This window comes from Magnolia sinica, chromosome 12, assembly GCF_029962835.1.
Source record: "Magnolia sinica isolate HGM2019 chromosome 12, MsV1, whole genome shotgun sequence".
In the NCBI taxonomy this organism is placed as follows: Eukaryota; Viridiplantae; Streptophyta; class Magnoliopsida; order Magnoliales; family Magnoliaceae; genus Magnolia; species Magnolia sinica.
This window is the reverse complement of record NC_080584.1, coordinates 20,983,527-21,004,600: the sequence shown is the minus strand read 5'-3', so window position 1 is coordinate 21,004,600 and position 21,074 is coordinate 20,983,527.

Genomic DNA, 21,074 nt, shown 5'->3' with positions numbered 1-21,074 from the left:
CTGATTAGTTTGTCAAATCTCACCATAAATACAGTCTTGGCGTAAACCCATTATCAGAGAACTTACTCCATGACTTAGGTGAGAAATGGACCTTCCTAAGGGCCCTATTTTTCAAAAACAGGCACCCTTTGGCTATAACCTAAGTATACCATGGCCCTGGGGCCACTTCTGAGCCTATTTAAGGACATTAAACCACCACATTCTCATTCCATACGAAATTTCTCCAAATCCTAGGAGAGAGAAGAGAGAAAAGAAGAGAAAAGAGTGACGAGAAGAGAGAGAGTTTGGGAGATCGAGGCGGCGTGCCTCTCTTACGACTACACACTAGATTGCCTCTACATCTAGCTACACGGGTCATTCCAACTCTGATTTGGGTAAGAAATCATAACCCTAATTTCGTTTTAAGAATCTAAATAAAGGAATCGACAAAATAGCTAACCTATTTCGTGATTTAGGTAGACGTTGTGCTGTAAACGGGAACGTAGTGTATGAACTGAATTCGTACCGAGCAAACCAACGAAGGTTGCGGACTATAAACGCTTAGGTTATGGTTTTCAAGGCTTTCAATGTCAGCAATGATTTATGTCTGACTTTATTACTGCCATATAATCTTAGTTACGATGTATTTGATAAATTATATATGTGTGTGCACTATGTGAATATAAAATGCATTCTATGTGTTTGTTGAAATGTTTGAATGAAAGTGAAATTATGATTTATGCGGGTCATGACTATTAATCTAGAATACATGTTTATTGTGTGTATGACAACTCTTTTATGAAAGGATTTTTCATAATATATATTATAACTAATTTAGTTTGTATATATAGTATTATGTAGTTTAAGTGTTTGATAAAATGTCTGAATGAAAAATTGTTTGATAAATCGCTTCTAACAAGGGTGTTGGATGGGAGTCTCAACTACCTTATCCATATTTGTAGTTTTCTTCATATAATGTAATTTTCTGCTATGTAATTTATGGATAAAATACATATGTATAACAACATATTCAATGTGTTTGATAAAATGCTCAAATGAGAAATATGTTTAAATTGTTTGTTAAATGTTGTTATGATTAACATATGTGATTACCTATTGCATTTGAGTATGATTGGGACTACTACGTAGTCCAGGCAATTGGTAATAGTTCTCGATTGAGTGGTTGAACTAGTTTCGCCACATTAAATACGTTTGATGAATCCGAGCCGTTTGGTGATTGTCGACAATAATTAGGCCACACGGAGTGCTTACGTGCTATATGTCGATCAATTCAACGTGCGCTCGTACCAATCGCACTTATCAAATAACCCGATTGACCTATTGTGTATTTACCATGTATGGACACTATTGCTTGAATCTAAGGTACCGCTTACCAATGTAAAGCCCGTTTTAACCATGGTACCAAGATCTGCTAAAACTCATGAGCTGGACATGGTGGTGTATGGGACACCGTGGTCGAGCTGTCGGCCTACGCTGGGGTGACGAGCCTCCTCTTAATGACCAGTGAGCAACCTAAAACTCGTAAGCCGAATATAGTGGTGTATGGGACATCGTATTCAAGCTGTTGGCCTACGTGCAGTTGATGAGCCTCCCATAGTGACCTCGAGTATAAATTAGGCCTACACTGATGTGACGAGCCTCTCCGTAGTGACCTCGAGTGTAAACTCATGAACTTACTTATCCACTGTTTTCATCAGGGGTGATGCCCTATAACTTGCCTATCGTATGTGATTAACTAGGATTGACGACCCTAAATGGATCCCTGTTTGGGTTAATGATATAAAGGGATATACCTTAGCTTCCTGAATCTGTTGTATGAATAAACCTAATTAAGTATTGGCTAACACGACCATGCACCGCATTGCATGTGCTTTGGCGAGGAAGCGCACATTTAGGGAGTTTGTCATGCGCGATCGTGAGATGATGTCGCTGAGGGAGTGCAGGCGAGGGCATGCATCATTACAGCATACCATTCCTGCATTAACAAGAGTACTTAGGATATGATTGTTGTATTGCTTTATCATTACTGCTTGACTGAATTAATAACATGTTAACCTTTGCCTTATAGTACCGCTGAGTTGATTACTCACTCCCACCTTGAGACGATGTTTTAAAATACCAACCAGACTCTGTTTTAGTTGCAGATGATGATGAGGCTTATGCGACGGAGCCGGACTTCTTTGACGAGGAGGAGGAACTCTCCTGCATTCAGCTCTCAGGCGGGTCTATGTGGACTTAGAGTTGCATCGCCGGGATTACGGGACTATGGATTGGTTGAACCTTTACACTTGATATTTTGTAAATTTTAGAACCATACATGTATTTATTTAGCCTAGTAATATACTCCTACTCTGAGGATTAATAAACACTTACATACTTTATATATTTATCTTAGTCTTCTGCTTGCTCAATTTAAGTATCTCTGGAGTATGATATGTTGTTTTAGTGTAATCTCACTCATGTTTAATGCACTAATATAGACAACATTTAAATATCATTATCTATGTTGTATAAGTGATGCATTGGAACTCGGGAGTTGAGCTTTGCTCGACCCCCGATTTTCGGGGTGTTATAGGAATTGACCGCGAAATGCATGGAATTGACCGTGAAGTAAAGGGGAATTGCCGGAATTGACCGTGAAATGCACGGAATTGACCGTGAAATGGAGGGAATTGACCGTGAAATGCATGGAATTGACCTTGAAGTGAAGGGAATTAACCGTGAAATGCATGGAATGACCGTGAAGTGAAGCGAATTGACCATGAAATGCATGGAAATGACCGAGAAGTGAAGCGAATTGACTGTGAAATGCATTGAAATGACCGGAAGTAAAGGGAATTGACTGTGAAGTAAAGGGAATTGACCGTAAAGTGAAGGGGAATTGCCAGAATTGACCGTGAAATGAAGGGAATTGACCGTGAAATGCACGGAATTGACCATGAAGTAAAGGGAATTGACCGTGAAATGCATGGAATTGACTGTGAAGTGAAGGGGAATCATTGGAATTGACCGTGAAATGCATGGAATTGACCGTGAAATGAGGGGAATTGACCGTGAAATGCACGGAATTGACCATGAAGTAAAGAGAATTGACCATGAAATGCATGGAATTAACCATGAAGTGAAGGGAAATAGCTGGGATTGACTGTGAAATGAAGGGAATTGACCATGAAATGCATTGAATTGACCGTGAAGTAAAGGGAATTGGCCGTGAAATGCATGGAATTGACCGTGAAGTGAAGGGGAATAGCTGGGATTAACCGTAAAATGCATGGAATTGATCATGAAATGAAGGGAATTGACCGCGAAGTGAAGGGAATTGACCGTGAAATGCATGGAATTGACCGCGAAGTGAAGGAGAATCGCCAGGATTGACCATGAAATGCATAGAATTGATCACGAAGTAAATGAAATGAATGAAATTGACTGCGAACTAATTGAAATTGACCGCGAAGTGAATGAAATGGATTTTTGACCATCGACCTGATGGAATGTTGGAAAATAACTAAGTTAGTTGGCTAAAGTAGCTTCTCCTACCCCAAAATCATATAGGGTACGTCAAGTAACTAATTTTGGTTTAGAAGATATTCTTATTAAATGAATAAAGAAATAAATGAAAATAAAAAAGAGAAAAAAAAAATTTATATGCTTATATATACATATTTATATAAATATGTATTAGAGAAAATTGTAGGTAGAATAAAGTTCTCCATGTAAAAAAAAATAAAAATAAATAAATAAATAAATAAAAATTTGCACAGGCTAGCACGGACTACCATGATGGCTATAGTTATAATCCATAGATATAGGTAAAAATACCTTTGATACATATACAATACTCTTTGATATGTATCGAAAATTGTAAGATTTTTGAGGCAAACTCGCCGGACAATTATGGATCTTTTTTGATCATATCGAAAGACCTTATGATATATATCAAAGGACATATCGAAAAAGTAGGGCTACGGTTATGGCTACTGCTATAATCCGTAGTGTTAGGAAACATCAGCCATCAGAGACCAAATTTACGAGGGATTATTCTCGCGAGGTAGAGTGGGCTTACAAATGTAAATGTGCCAGAAATGGATCGTACGGTTGTAAATTTCTCTTTTTGGACTCATGTCTTAGGACCTGAATGGGTGAAACTGATGGACAGATATCACACCGACATCATAATTGCCCCACAGAACTTCCGCACCCAGGGCTCTTATGGTTGTAGGAAACTCACGTCCATCGTGATCCTGCACAAATGATGGACGGAGTGGATGTGGTCTACTGTTGTTCTAGCGGAGTCTGTTGCATGCTCTTCTAGTAGAACGCAGATAAGTTGGTGTGGTGAAGTGTTCAGGCACTGTGGGCCCACTGTGATGTATATGTTTTATATTCACACCGTCTATTTATTTTTCCAGCTTGTTTTAGGCATGAACTCAAAAATAAAACAGATCAGAAGCTCAAGTAGACCGCACCACATGAAACAGTGAGGATTAAACGCCCACCATTAAAAACTTCTTTAGAGCCACATAAGTTTTGGATCGAGCTGATACTTGTGTTTTCCTTCCATCCACGCCTACGTGACCTTATTAACAGGTTGGATGGAAAATAAACATTACGGTGGGCATTAGAAAGGTTTCAGGAGAGCATGTGTCATTATCCACACATTTCCTGTGGTGTGGTCCAGTTGAGCTTCGGATCTTCTTCATTTTTTCTGATGTCACCCTAAAATGAGCTAGAAAAACGGATGGATGGCGTGGATATAAAACATATATATCACAGTGGGCCCCACATCACCCAGCACATTAACACACCGCCAGGGGTGGTGTGGGCAACACCTAATCCGCGGCCCTTCAAGTATACCTCTAGCATTCATGCATGTGTCGGTGGCAGAGAGCTTAATGAGCGCGGATTGCGTCCTCCCAACGCCCGTGAATGGGCAGGAGCTTTGAGTAGCCACAGTGATGTATTGGTTTTAATCGACACCGTCCATCTATTTTTGTGTCGAATTTTATAGCATATGACGAAAATTTAATTCGATCTGAGGCTCAAGTGGACCACACCATAGGAAGCAGCGGTGATAATGATTCTAACCGTTGAAACTTTTCTAGGGCCCACCGTGATGTTTATTTTCCATCCAACCTATTCATAAAGTTACATAGACCTGTATGACGAGAAAACACAAATATCAGCTCGATCCAAATCTTCTGTGGCTCCAAGAAGTTTTCAACGGTAAGAGTTTAATCCCATTGTGCGGTCCACATTTATTTTGAATCTTCCTCAGTTTTGTGATTATAACTTAAAATGATACGTAAAAATGGATGGACGGTATGGATAAAATCCATACATCACAGTGACCACTCAAATCTCCTGCCCGTTCCCAGCTAGAGAAGGACGGGGGGTAGGACGCAATCCGCGTCCGAGCTTAATTCCCATGATAGTGAAATGATGTGACTTTTGAGCTACAATACACATGTCATACCTCTGATGCAATCCAGACCGTTCAAATTTCTCACTCACTCATAGATTGAGCATGACCCAAAAATTACACTGAGAAGATGACTACAACCATCCGATATTGCCCTTGGAATTTGGACCACTGATAATTTAGTTTCAACCGTCCATGTGACAGCCACTAATTAAAGAGTCAGGATTGCTTCACCATTGTTAGGAGGACGAGTCTGGATAGCCGTGCATGAGGGCCACATGCGAGGAGGATTTGCCAGCCCCGTAATCAACGGATCTAGCCATCGTCTCTATGGTTAGTCAAATGCTGTAAATGGGTGGGGCCCACTAGAGAATCATTTTAGTCCGCGTCGGCCCACTGCCCAAGTACTCAGTGCTAAGGACGCGGATTGGGTACTACCCCCGCCAGGGACAAGCTAGAGACGGACGGTTCTGGTAGGTCCACCGTGGTACATGTGCTTTATCTACGCTGTCCATCGATTTTGACAGATCATTTTGGGTTATAATACCAAAAAGGAGGCAGTTAGGAGACTTTGGTGGACCACACCACAGGAAACAGTGGTCACAACGACACCCACCGTTGAAAACTTCCTTAGGCAAAACGTCGGTGGCTTTCGAGATTTTTGGATTCGTCCCATGTAATGATCTGTCAAAATAGATGGACGGTATGGACAAAACACATATATCACGGCCGATCCATGATGCCCCTGTCAGGACCGTCCATCTCTAGCTAGTAACGGTGGGGAGCGGATTATGTGTTATCCGGATAAGACCGACTAAGATACTCTTACCGTGTGGAGCCCACCTTATTGAATATATTGTATATCCAAGCTGTTAATTTGTTTTTTCAGGTCATTGTAAGACATGATCTCAAAATTTAAGAAAATCAAACTCTCAGGTGGACCACACTACTACAAACAGTAGTGAATAAACATTAGAAACTTTTTATGGGCTGCGAATGTTTTGGATCAAGCATATCTTTGTATTTTCCCTCTATCAAGGTCTGGTTGACCTTATCAACCAGAAAGGTTTTGATGTTGGGCTTTCAATCACCACTGTTTTCCATGGTGTTGTCCACCTTATATTTGGATATGCTTAATTTTTGGGGTTGGCTTATAAATGAGCTTGAAAAAATGGATGGACGGTGTGGATATTTGTAGATAGATGACAAATCATAAAGGTAGGCCCTACTGTACGGGTAGAAGGGAAGGGAATTGGATGGTGTACCCCACACCACCGATCTGGCTAGTGTTGATAGGTGTCCTGCAAAGAGAAGCACCGACGAAATCAGTATTTATTACATACACAGTTCATCCATTTAGAAAAATCATTTTAGAGCACCACAGCACAAATAGTAGAGAACAATGATTATGCATTAAAACATTCTTAGGATTTAATGTAATGTTTATTTTACATTCATTTGTTCATATGTTCACACGTACTTAAATGAAGAGAAAAAATAAATATTATATTAATCAAAAACTTATATGACCCTAAAAGGCTTCAATGGTAGACTTTCAATACCCCTCTGCTTTTTGTGTTGTGGTTCGCTTGATTTTTAAATATATCTTATTTTTCAATGTGGTGTGAAGATGAGTGCTAACGATCTTTGAGCTGTATGAACAACTTAAAGTGTATCAAAGTTATATGAGCTACACAATGATGCATTTATTGTATCCACTCTGTTCATCCAATTGGTGAGTTCATCTTAGGGAAATGGATTAGCTGGTGTACGCAGGTAAGTTATATAGCCGGTGTATTGATATTAGTAAGTTCTGTGCGTCCCATCATTAGGTATGTGTTATATCCAAGCCGTCCATCCAATTGGCGAGCTCGTCTTAAGGCTTGTGCCGAAAAATAAGATAGATCTAAAGATCAGTTAGACCACACTGTATAAAGCAGTGGGGGATTGTTGAAACCCATTTGGGGTCACATAAGTTTTGGATCAATATGGAATTTTTTTTCCTCTTCATCCATGTATTTGTTACATTATTAATAGATTGGATGGAAAATAGACGTTATGGTGAGCCTTATGAGTTTTTTAATAGTGAAAATCATTATCCTCGCTGCTATTTTTAGTGTGGTCCATTCAAGCTTTGAAAATGATTAATTTTTAGTCTAATGCTATGAAATGATCTCAAATAATGGATCAACAGTGTAGATATAATAAATACATCATTGTGAGGCCCATGTAACTTTGATCTCCTTTGAACAATTCATACAACTGGGAGCTCGGCCTAGTCTCCGCATGGCACATGTCTACAGCAGCTATATAGCTGGTGTGTGGTACACCAGCTGTATAGCCGGTTCCTCATTGTAGTGTGTGGCTCAAACATCAGTAATATCCAAATAGCACTCGGACAATGATTTTTCTTTTTTCTGTTTTCTTTTCATTTTTCTTTTCTTTTTATTTTTAACACACACCCACTTCCACCCGTGGTGGGATTTCACCACCTATAGGTATCAAACCCAAGACCTCGTGTTGAAACTCCTCACGGTCTACCACTGAGGTGAAGAACCTTTATAACTTCACATGGGCCTTAATGAAGTGGTAAAACAAATATTGTATTGATCCGAAACTTATGTAATCCAAAAAGGATCCAATGGTAGACGTTCAATCCCTTTGCTTCTTTTTTTTTTTTTCCTTGCCATCCACTTGATCTTTAGATTTATCTGATTTTTCAGTTCAGTCTTTAAGATGAGCTCACTAAATGATGGACAGTTTGGATATAACACATAATTCATGATGGGATCCATAAAACTGGGTGACGTGAGCCCACTAGCTACCTCAGTGTGGCCATATATGCAAGGCATTCAGCTCATTTTAGACATGGTCCTAAAAAACAAACAGATATAAATCTTAAGCAGATATAAATCTTAGGTGAACTATATGAAACAGAATAGGGTTTAGGGTTTAGTGCTGATCAATATCTACTATTAAAAACTTACTAAGAGCCACAGTACTGTTTATTTTACATTTGATCTAATGATAAGGTCACACAGATATAACGAAGGTAAAATACATATATCAGCTTTATCCAAAATTTTAGGGCCCACGGAAAGTTTTTAATAATCATCACCACTGTTGCTGGAGGTGTGGTCCACCTGAGATTTGGATCTACTTCATTTTTAGGCTCATGTACTAAAATTAGCTAGAATCAGGGACCACCGTGTTTGGTGAGGCGCACGGCGCGCTAAATCCGCTCCCTTCCAAAACCGTTGATTTGGTTGGGCTGGTTGGGTTGGTCTTCCGTGTTGGCCCTCAGTGCCCGAAGCGCGGATTGCGTAGCGAGTAACTCACTGCTTTTTGTGTACTAAGTAAACTCTGTGATGTCCACCATGATTTATGTATTTTATCCCATTCGTCCATCCATTTTCCAAGATAATTTTATAGCTAAATTTATAATATGTTCAAATGGACCACACCACAGGAAACAGTTGAATTGAACTTCTACCATTGAAAATTTCTTGAGGGCCACAGAAATTTTGGATCCAGATTATATTTGGTTTTTACGTTCATCCATGTTTGTATGATCTTATGAACAGGTTGGATGACAAATAAACATCACTGTGGGTTTAAAAAGATTTCAACAGTGGAAATCATTATCCCCACTAGTTCCTGTGGTATGATCCTCTTGATCTTTGAATATGCTTCAATTTTGGGCTCATCCCCTTAAATTATATGGAAAAACAGATGGACGGCGTGGATAGACCACATACATTCAAGGTGGGTCCAACTGAGTTTACTCAGTACGATAAGAGCTTGTTGAGTAACCTAATCGAACTTGGGCCGAGCCTTATTAGTAAATGGGCACCAGCCCAGTCCGTTGGCCCAAATCCAGTCCAAAGGTCCCACCTGATATATGGCTTGGATGTCCTGCACGCATACCAGATTGGCACGTGCTGCACTGTGCGGGGCGGCAAATCTCACCTTGCCCTCGTTCCAAAAAATCAATGAAAGCGGTCAAACTCGTATGTTAGTCATGCACCATTTAGAATATGGTGGTGACTCTTCAACCTCACACCTTGCACAAACGTCCGGCATCACAGGCCGTCCAAATTGCCTGCCCAACTGTGGATGACATAACTGAAAATAATAACGAGAAGATGATACCAACCATCTGAATTTTCTTTTCGAATTTGGACCACTCAATCTTTTATTTTTAACCATACATTTGATAGACGTTTATTGAATGGTTAGGATTGCTTGATCAGTCTGATTTTATACATGTGCACCTTAGACGATAGGATCCACAATTTTAATAGTTTAGATAGCTTTTACATCAGTGCTACATGTGAGAGGATGAGTTACCACTATTTTTTAAATGGTCCAAAACTAACACAAGAGTCTTGGGCTGGACGGGCATACCTACCAATGCTGATGTACGAAGCACGTGCAACACAGGAGATCAGTGGGGCCCACCGTGATGTGTGTGCAGCATCCAATCCGCAGGTCAGTTTCCCCACCTCATGTTAACCGTACCTAACAAATAGGCTTATCCAAAACTAAGGTGAGCCAAGGTACATGAACGATGTACCATGGTTTAAACCCTTAAGGGCCCGTTTGGCCGGGTGGATTGGAAGGGATTGAATGGTACTAGGGTGGATGGCATGGATTTCTAGGTAATGATGCTGTTGTCGGTGGATTGTCTGGAGATCCATGGGATTGTTCTATCCCTCGATTGCTATATCCAGTCTGTTTGGCACGCCCGGCCAATCCCGGGATAAAACCATCCCATCCCTTCCAATCCCAAAAACCAAACACGTCCCAGGCAAATTTAAATGGATTAGGGTGAATTGGATGGGATTTAAAGGTAATGATGGTGTTGTCAGTAGATTGTCTTAAGATCCAGGGGATTGGGATCAGATCACCGACTCTGTTTGGCACGCCCGGCCAATTTCGGGATTTAACTTCCAATCCCTTCCAATACCATCCATTCCCTTCCAATCCGACCGGCCAAACGGGCCCTAAATTCATTGGCCCACCTGGGTTTTGGATCTGGTTTAGTTTTGGAATTTGTCTTTATCATGTGGGTTCCACCTCATCAATGAATTAGATGGCGTATGAAAAATATGGTGGACCATTAAGGTTTTTACAGTGGGCGTTCCCATGCCACACTTTTATAGCGGTGTGGTCCGTTCGAGTGTTGGATCGTACTGATTTGATGGGCCACTGCGTGTCTCAACTCATGAATGGATTGGATCTCACGCCCTCATCAAGATGGGCACATATAGCTCGGTTGTTATACACTTTTCCTACATGTGTGGGAGAGGATTCTGGTCCAATCTTCCATGTGCTGTTGGAGCGGTGGATTTGAATTTCTTGCAACATTTAGCAATAAGATTTGTCAGGCATACTTCTATTTTTATATTGAGTACATTTTGTGTTAGTGCATTGATTTGATTTGTACACTTTATTTGTCAATCATGTAAGTCGTTATGTGATATAGTTAGTTGAGCTATTGGAAGCTGAAAATCGAATATATCATAGGACATGAAGCATTAAGGAGCAAAAAATACGTAAATGATGTGTCTTGGTAACCCTAATCTTAACCCAAAATAATATTATAATCACTGGATGATCTTAACACCGATAGAGTCTTATAAGCTTAATTGGAACATGATTAGTAAGACCATAAGCGAGGTGAAGCTGCTGTGAAATTGTATGTCCAAAACAGCATATTTCGTTGGGTTCTCGATACCATTGAAAGATCCTCGATTGATCGAAGGTCTCTAGAAATATCCAACAACAAATTGCCTATTTTCTATAATTTCTCGATGCTATTGAACCAACCTTCGATCCCATCGAATAGGAGTTAGAAAAATTAAATTGGTCGTTTTCTTACCGTTGGAACTTAGTTCATTTATATAGGGTATTCGATATTTAGGCTTTTTTAGGGGTTTTTATGCAAATAAATGTTAGGTATTTTTTCACTCATACCACACATCATATATCTCCATCTTAAGATTTTCATGTCAATCTTCTTGTGATCCTTCAGTCTAACGAGCATTTTATGCTCATATTCAAATATGTGGATGAACTCTTACATTTTTAGAGATCAAATACTATACCTATAATCAAATCATTATCTAAACTCTCTAGAAGACCATTCTAGGTGAATCCCTTAGGATTATAATATTTTTCATGATTTGTAGGAGATTCACCTAACCTCTCTTACCTTGGCCACGTTATTAGTATTTCACATGGAATGCAAACGATCGTAAGAGCTGAAGCACTGGCAAGAATCAACATCAACGTTTAAATAAGCAATTGATGAGTGTATTCAAATACAGGAAAGCTTTGAAAAAACGACTCAAGCACAACGTGCTAACTGGGCTCAATTTAAAAAGTATCATTTAATGAGTCAATACTCTCTTTCCTTTTATAAGACTAAGGGTAAGAGTTAGTCCCATGCCCGAGTACCTGAGTAAAGCTACTCAATACCTAAATTCTAAGCCTATATGCTAGAATTAATAATTTATCATCAATACACGAGTAGATAATTTCACATTGCTATGTACATTCAAATTAAAGGAAGATAACTGTTAATTCCAATGTTAATTAAATAACATTGTACCATAACATCTGCAACTTAAACATCTATTTAAACTAAATCACTTAATTTATTATATTAACATTTGAAATTTCAAACTAAACCCTAATAACAATGCAAACTAATAATAAAGGCCCACCTGCTCGAAATAATTCAACTCGGAACTTTTATGGTTTAAATTAACGTGAGTATAATAACTCAGTAGGATTGTTTCATACATAAATTTAAAGTTTGTATATTTCACATATTTTATTAAGCAAAGTGATAAATTTGAAACAGAAGTAAATAAAATAGTTTATGATAAAATCAAATACAAAAAATGATATGCATGCGATACTATCATGCATCCACATAAATAACTAAATAAATATCCATCATTAATTACAACACCATACTCAGTCTATGGCCACGTTACATTAACGCTCATGCACCGGTACCTCCTAGTGAGCAACCCATTTATATGTTAACTGGTAGACTACTGTTACAGTTGTACTTTTGACATATATCCGTGCACACAATTGTACTCATACATTGTACACAATGGAGACTCCGAATAATCTAGCGGGTTTAGGGTCTTTCACCCAAGGGACACAATTGTCATACTAGCTGGCTTTTGGGTCTTTCACCCAAGGGTCACGATCGCCCTACATACTCGTACCATTTCTCTTTTTTCTATCTCTTTTGTTTTCCTATAAATTAAATGATAATGATGTATGATATGAAATGAATAAAATTTGCACAATAAATACATTTACAACAAGCAACATCATTTAAACAAAATACAATAAATCCACAATTTTTAAAATAATATTACAGAATTTTAATATTGTTATGGATTAATCCCTGAATTTGTCTGGAAATCAAGCTATTAATTATAATAGACTGAGATTTGGATTTACAAGAAGGTTAAGGCTGCATTATATTACAGTTAGGGAATTTATGTTAGAAACCCCCTGATTTTGCTGGAATTCCTATTTTAGCCTCAAAATTCTAATTTTTACTCAATTTGATAATTAACTTGTTAATTTATTTCTAATAATTTTATAATTAAATCAAATATAACAATTATATTACTTAAAATTAAAAACATGAATAGTTGTTATGGGAAAAAATGGACTGACCATAAATGGAAAGTCAGGTCGGAACTTTGTGAACTCGACATTGCGAAAGACTAACATGAAGCTCAGATCCTACAAGGGCTCACTCCCTACTCCAAGACCTCGACAAAACAACATGTCTGTAATGAGCACCACCTCCGTCAACTCCAAGGTAGGTCGGCATACCCAAATCGGCATGCCCAGGTCAGCTCACCCGGATCAATATGCCCAGGTCGGGATTCCCAAGTCGTCCAACACCACATCGGCCTCTCACTGCACGTCTCCAATGATTCGATGATCCCGTGGATTCAATCCTCATCCAAGGGAGATCCTCGAAGATCTTGGGTGATATTTGCGACATGATCTGTATTATAAGATCCTTGCCCAAGATCTTGGAACATCCTCTTACCAACCTAGGATCAGAATCCCTCTACAATACGCACCTACTAAATACGTAGATCGCCTCTACACCACCGTCTCTCCTAAACTATAAATAGAGGTACTCCCGATGGTGAGAGGTACGCACAATCTATAGCTCTAAACTCTCAATATTCAACTAGAGGGTTCCCTGCACGAGACAGGGTCTTCTTTGTCTGTCCCTTGTGCAGGTTCACGAGTTCAGGGAAGGCTAACTAGATTTCTGCATCAACAATAATTTAAAATATTAATAAGTAATTCAGTAATTTAAAATTAAAACCATTTAAATACTTTAATTACCAACTGAGTTTAATGATTAAAAAAATAATAATAATCACTTCTAAGTTATCCAATTATTATAAAATTAATAATCCACATATTAGGATTACTTTTTGTAATTAATTAACTATACAATTCAATTAATTAATATGAATTAATTATCTTAGAATCTTAAAATATATAAGTTAAAAGCGTTAATTTATTTATTTAATATAAGAATTCCCCCCCCCCCCCTCCCCCATATGTATGTATACAATTTACAATGGATAAATAATTATAAGTACCAAGTTTGATAAGTAATAATCCACAGTCATATTAACTATTAATATTTAAAGTTTTAGGTCTCTCTCTCTCTCTCTCTCTCTCTCTTTCTCTCTCTTTCTCTCTCTCTCTCTCTATATATATATATATATATATTGTTGTGGGTAAAATGAAGCTAAACAAATGTATGAGACAGATGAGCTGAGCAGCCAGACTCGATGACTATGGATTGCTTGAGAGCCAAAAAATTCTTCAACCTTTAGTGTCGGTTACTTTCTACATCAGCCTCAGTTGTCACTTTGGCCCTCGGGTACTGGCCTCGGCCTCAATGAACGACCTCAACCTCGGAGGTTGGCCTCGGATACCGACCTCGACCTCGGAATAGAAAGAAGAATCCTCTCTGTATACAAGTGAGATTACCTCCTGAGATATCCGCCAAATATCACGCTGATTGAGGTAAGGTTGGATATATTCTTGAAATTAGAGTCCGACTCCAACACGACACCTCCAGCATATCCAATAAATCAACTCGGATACGAGACTGCCTAGAAAGCTTATAAATATACCCATGTCATGAAATAAGGTACACACAAATATACTGATTATACTATGCATATTGTAAGTCCATATGCCCAACTGAAGCATCAGAGGGTTCTCGGCCTTAACCGGTGCCCCCAGTGTATTCTCTTGTACCTCCATTAATTTGTAGGTACTTAGTAGCTCGCAAGAGGTGAGGTGGGACTTCTTTTGTTCTCCATTAAATTATAGGTAGAAGGCGGGCTACCAAGGATAACCATATTTCAGCATCAATAGTTTGGCGTCGTCTGTGGGAATGACAATAAAACCATCACTTATTGTATCTCTATCTACCCTATAATGGGTAAAGGGAGGAAGAGGACCTTGGCCATCATTGCTGCACCAACCCTCACACTAGAGGAACAGCCTGAAAATCTCTAGGAACCGCCTTCAAAACATTATACCGACCATATTCCAGCAATGGCCTCGGGTAGGCCTCGCAACATAGTTGGTTGACTCATCTCCTTGAAAAACCAAGTCAAAGCCCTAACTGGCAACATAGACCGCATAATGCAAATACTAGAGAGGCAGTAGCCGCCTCCCGACTATGAAGCGGAAGCAAGGCAATACGATCACCGTGTTGGAAGACTCTGACCTACGCCACACCCTATAAAAGAGGAGGCGCGGGAAGGCCCCTGAAGATGTCGTAGAAAGAAAGGTCCCACGGGAGGCAGAACTCGAGGAGATCCGGGGCCAACTCGGTGACATGCAACAAGCATGTCAAGACTGGTGACCAACCTCTATGGAAGCCATGCTTTAGGAGGTTGAACCCTGTTCATTGATAATATTATGAAGTCTTAGCACCCGTCCAGGTTCCAGATACCTCAGATCACCCCTTACTTCGGCTCAAGGGACCCAGTTGAACACCTTGAACCTTTTAGGGCTTGGATGGATCTTTACGGTACATCCGGTTCCATAATGTGCCGAGCATTTTCCTTGACTCTATTAAGAGTGACGCAAAAATGTATAGATAACTGAAGCCAAAGTCTATCAATTCTTTCACCCAGCTTAGTAAAGCGTTCATCACTTAGTTTATCGGTAGGAAATATAGGAGAAAGTCATCTACCCACCACCTTACGGTCACTCAAAGGAAGGACGAGCTGTTGAAAGACTATATTATCTGCTTCAATAAGTAATGTGGGTGGATGACAATTCTAACCAAATAACTATAGCCTCCATGGTAGTCATCCTTAAACAATGAAAGTTCTTCTTCTCTATTGGTAAGAACTCTCCAAATACTCTCGCCAACCGACTTTGCCAAGCTCAAAAATATTCCAATGACAAAGAGTTCTTTAGTTCTTGAAGAGCTACTCGAGAAGAAAATAACTCAGCTAAGGACAGGAAGTGGAGGGAAAAGGGGGAGCCCTCTACCGCTAATGGTAAAAGAATAGAGGACGACCAAAACTAGGCCAACATAGCAACTAACATTGGAAAAGTTGCTTCCATCGGTACACTCCTTTGAACACCAAGCCGGAGCAGATTGTCATGCCCCAAACTTGGAAATCGGGCTCACAAAATTCTCGATTGCCGAATCCGGCGCCGACAGCCTCTATAATACTCCATTTACGGCTCCCGGTACCCATACACCAGGTTCCGATCCTGAGATACTAAAAGGAGGATTTTCAATATGAATTTGATTCGTAGTAAGCATTACCATAAACATAACCCACAAACAACAACCAATAACATCATCACAAATCTACTATGATAAAAAAACTTTGAGTACAATGAGTATAAAGGGAAATACAATAACAGAATCGAAAGCTCCAGAAGCTCGACTGCACGCTCCTGCTATGACTAAGCTACGGCTGCGTCCTGGCATCACCTGCATGCATCAATCATGCATAAGCTTATAGAAAGCTTAATGGGTAGTGAGAGTGTTAGTGCAATATAAGCGTGCTCATAATGAAATATCAGAGTAATGTAGAATCATGTTGATGAGTACATGAATGCAATCAGTCGTACCAAGGTTATGAGTTGCAAGACATGAATGCTATCGGCCATATCAAGGCCATGCGATGCGAGATGCAACTCAAGCATGTCAATCCTCATCCGAATCCACATTTCAATGCAGCTCATCACTAGAGCATCAAATATCAGTATAATTCTCACTCTAGATAATCACCGGGGATTAGTACACTCCAAATGACACTACCCCTTTCCCAAGCGCGCAGTCCAAGTGAGCATAAGAAACCTCACTATCCGCTTGGCCAATAGCCTGCCAATACCTATCTGACACGTCGATAGTGGATCCATTTACGAGCTAGTCATACTCAGCCTAGCAATGCCCCCTACCCTCAGGCGGGTAAGGCCACATCCCCTTTCAACCAATTACGATACAGTGGGAGACGCGGACTCCTGATATTCGGCCCTCGTACGCTCATGTATCCACTCAGTTTCAACGTTGGAGTTATCCTCTGGTACCATCGGGTTTAAGAATTTTCACTCAGGGACGTCTATAACACTCCAATGCTAGTAATAGTATTTTCGGTGTCCAATCCTACCATCCAGATATGTCTGTAGAGGCCACAACCCTAATGTCAATAGGGCATATAGTAATCATGTCATATAAATGTGAGGTGCACGAATCACACTATCAGTCATGCAGCAATCCTGCGCATACTGTGCTCTCATGTAAGGTAACTCCACCCATTAAGGAGCCCCATAAACAATCTGCCTGAAGGCATATGCTATGATCAGTCACTCCTCATATCAAGCATACATATGATGTGTATGAGCATGAATCATGGAGCTATACTAAGCATGTTATATGGTGAAGAACTCTATTCATAATGAAGATGGGCCTAGATGGCCTACACACAATAATATAGGCCTAACAATGGGCCCTAGGGAGAGTTATAATGCAGACATTTAACCATCATTGCTCTTACAATGTGGACGTCAAACCATCATTGCTCCCAAGGCATGGCCCGCAATAAACATCATTACATACATCATGGTGGAATCACACACCGCAATGGACCTCATATACATCGCATTCGGCCTCATACAAAGGCCTCACAAACATCTCATTAGGCCTCACTCATGGTCCTTATATACATCACATTAGACCTTAACCCATGGGCCTCAAATACATCAAGTGGGCTGCATCAACGGGCCACACCAATGGGCCTCATATACATCAAATGGGCCGCATCAATGGGCCACACCAATGGGCCTCCTATATATCAAGTGGGCTGCATCATCTACACCATTCACCTAATTTAAAGATCATTTTAGAGCATTTCCATAAATAAATCATATCGAAAGATCATCTAGACCATACCATAAATAATAGTGGAGATAATAATTTTCACCATTTAAATTCGTAGGGCTCACCATTTTATTTTCCATCCAACCTGATCATAAGGTCACAAAGATCTGGATTAAGAGGGGAAAAAATAAATTTCATATTGATCCAAACTTCCGTGACCCCAAAAAGGGTTTCAATGGTGGACGTTCACTTTGCACTGTTTTCTGCAGTGTGGTCCACCTGATCATCAGATCTGCTTCATTTTTTTTTGTGTCCCAAGCCTTAAGATGAGCTTGCCAAATGGATGGACGATTTGGATGGAACACATCCATCATGTGGGTAACACTTGTCCAGATGGACGGCATGGAATACAAAACATACATCATAGTGGGTTTCCACAGATGGATGGACAGTGTGATAAACACAAACATCAAGGTGGGCCACTGCACGGACGGTGTAGATACAACACTGCGCCATGGTGGGGCTGTACATGGCACCGTCCAGATGGACGGTGCTGATGAAACACGTACCCTTAAAGTGGGTCCCACCGAACTTGCTGACGTCTCACATCAGCTGAATAGCTGGTGTGAGATACACCAGCCAATTCACTTCTCTTAACAAGTGGGTCCCACGTGGGGCCCACTAGATATATATATATATATATATATATATATATATATATCATATATTATATATTATACTATTTATTATTATTTTATTTTTATTTTTTGAAAACCACCAGCGTCCATCAAGCGTCTCGGAAGGGATGGACGGCCTAGATGCAAGACGCATCCATCATGTGGGTCACACCGTCTAGGAGGCTGGACGGTGTGGATAAATCATATGCATCACGGTGGCCCCACGTCCAGTGGACCACAAGTTTAGATTAAGCTGATTCTTATGTTTCCCTTCATCTGAGGCCTACAAAAAATGTAAGACCCGTATCCTAGCCTGTACTGTTCCATAGGCTTACGCAGTCATCCTAGTCGAATTCCGGCGACCTGCGATCAGTTATCGGCATTTGCGCGCCACCCTATGATGTGTCCCATATATCTGAGTCGACTCGACCCGAGACTTGTACCAGTGTAACCGCGTCGTCGCTGCGGTTCCAATGTCGCATCTTACATACCGATCCGGTACCCCGGCAGGGGGATGTGGACCCGCATTCAGTTCAAGGAAAAACGCCGCGCGTTGCAAGCCCAAGATAATGTCCCATCAATCATATCAAAAGTCAAGTACTCCATCCCATCAAGTTAAGTACAAGCAACATCCCTCTCTTACATCACCCTTACCTAAAGTCAACTTTCCCATCACCTCACCATCTCTCTCCCATCACTTCTCTTACATCACTTCCTCTCTCATCTCTTTTCCTCTAAGCAATCCCTCCATGGAGCAACACACGTCCATGGCTCCCATGAGAGAGCTAGTGTGGCCCACCTCCCTATCTCCCATCTCCACCATCCAATGATCATCTCCACCATTGAAATTGTTTCTTTAGGACTCTATCACGCATTGGCGGAAGAAGGAAGAAGAAACCTCGAGGTGGGTGATTTTCTTTTGAGTAGATCTTGACCTTTGGATCATAGTGGGTGTCCATAGTGTCAGATTTTGATTTTTTTTTATTTAGGGTCCACACAATTTTTAGGACCCATTTTTGATGTATGTACTTGCATGGCCCACTTAGGGAGGGCCCATAGTGTCGGGGTCCCTCCGTCGCACGTAGTTTCTTTCTCTCTCTCTCTCTCTCTCTCTCTCTCTCTCTCTCTCTCTCTCTCTCCTTTCCTTTTGTTTGGTGATGATGTTAATGAGGTGTGTGGCCCACCATGAAGAGTTTGATCCACACCATCCGATTGCGGGACCCACCATTGCTGCTCGTCCATTTGAACCAGCACAGATGAAGGAAAATATAAATATCATGTTGATCCAAAGCTTTGGTGGGCCACCATGTGGACCCACCTTGATGTGCGTGTGCTGGACACAGTGTGACGTGTGTTTCACATCCACACGTCCATCCATTTTGTCTAAGCCACGGCCCACCTGATCCTGACCGTCTGGGCTCAGGCGTCCAGCAGCAACGCTGCTGGACTGTACGAAAGGGAAAAACAAATATCAGCTGATCTGGTGGGTCCCACACGTCTGGACCCACCTCAGTGCATGTGGTTCATCGGACCGTCCATCTGTCGTGGGTCACACGCAGCAGCATTATCGCCATGCATGTTCTGTGGGCTGACACGAGGCATGTGTTATATCCAACACCCTCCATCCCTTTTTCCTGAGGCGTGGGACTCACCCACACGTGTCGTACGTATGGGATGGGCCCACCTTAAGACATAAATTCTATATTCCCACCGTCCAGAGACGGTGTCATGGGACTCAACTGTGATGTATTTATTCCATCATCACCGTCCACTAGATTGGGACGGTGGGATGCCAGATTGATGTATGTGTTTTATCTACTACCATCCATCTGTTTTGAAGGCGTGGGGCCCACCCCACACGTGTGGCAAGTGTGGGGGTGGGATCCACATTGATGTTTGCATTGTATCCACACCGTCCAAACCTGGACGGTGAGTATCAGTTTAAAATAAAAAAAATTTAAAAAAAAACAAATAATATAATATAATATTATATATACATATGATATACAAATGTATGGGGTGGGCCCCACGTGGGACCCACCTTCCATGGCTGGTCTATCGCACCAACTACACGCTACTGTGGTGGCGTTACCAGGATGTACGTGGTCCCACACCGTCTGTCCGTTTTGGCAGATGTGGCACCCACGACTGATGTATGTGCTACATCCACACCGTCCATCACCTGGACGTGGACCCCACCTGCCGTATGATGTCAGCCGTGTGTGGGTCTGATCATGGAGGTATGTGTATACCCACACCGTCCACCTGTTTGCCAGCGTAGGACCACCGTGATGTATTTGTATCATCTACACCGTCCAGACCATCTGGACGGTGCTGGACTGCTTGGATGCTGCTGTGAACTCCACCGTGATGTAATGTTTTATCCAAACCGACAAAGGAACAGTGGGTCCCAGCAGCATAGCTGCTGTGTTTGATGCCAGTGTGTCCCACTGCTGCTGACACTTACAAGTTTTGTGGGCCTTGATCATGATGGGTGTTTTGATCCACACCATCCACCCCAAATGAAATGGATTGGCTGGTT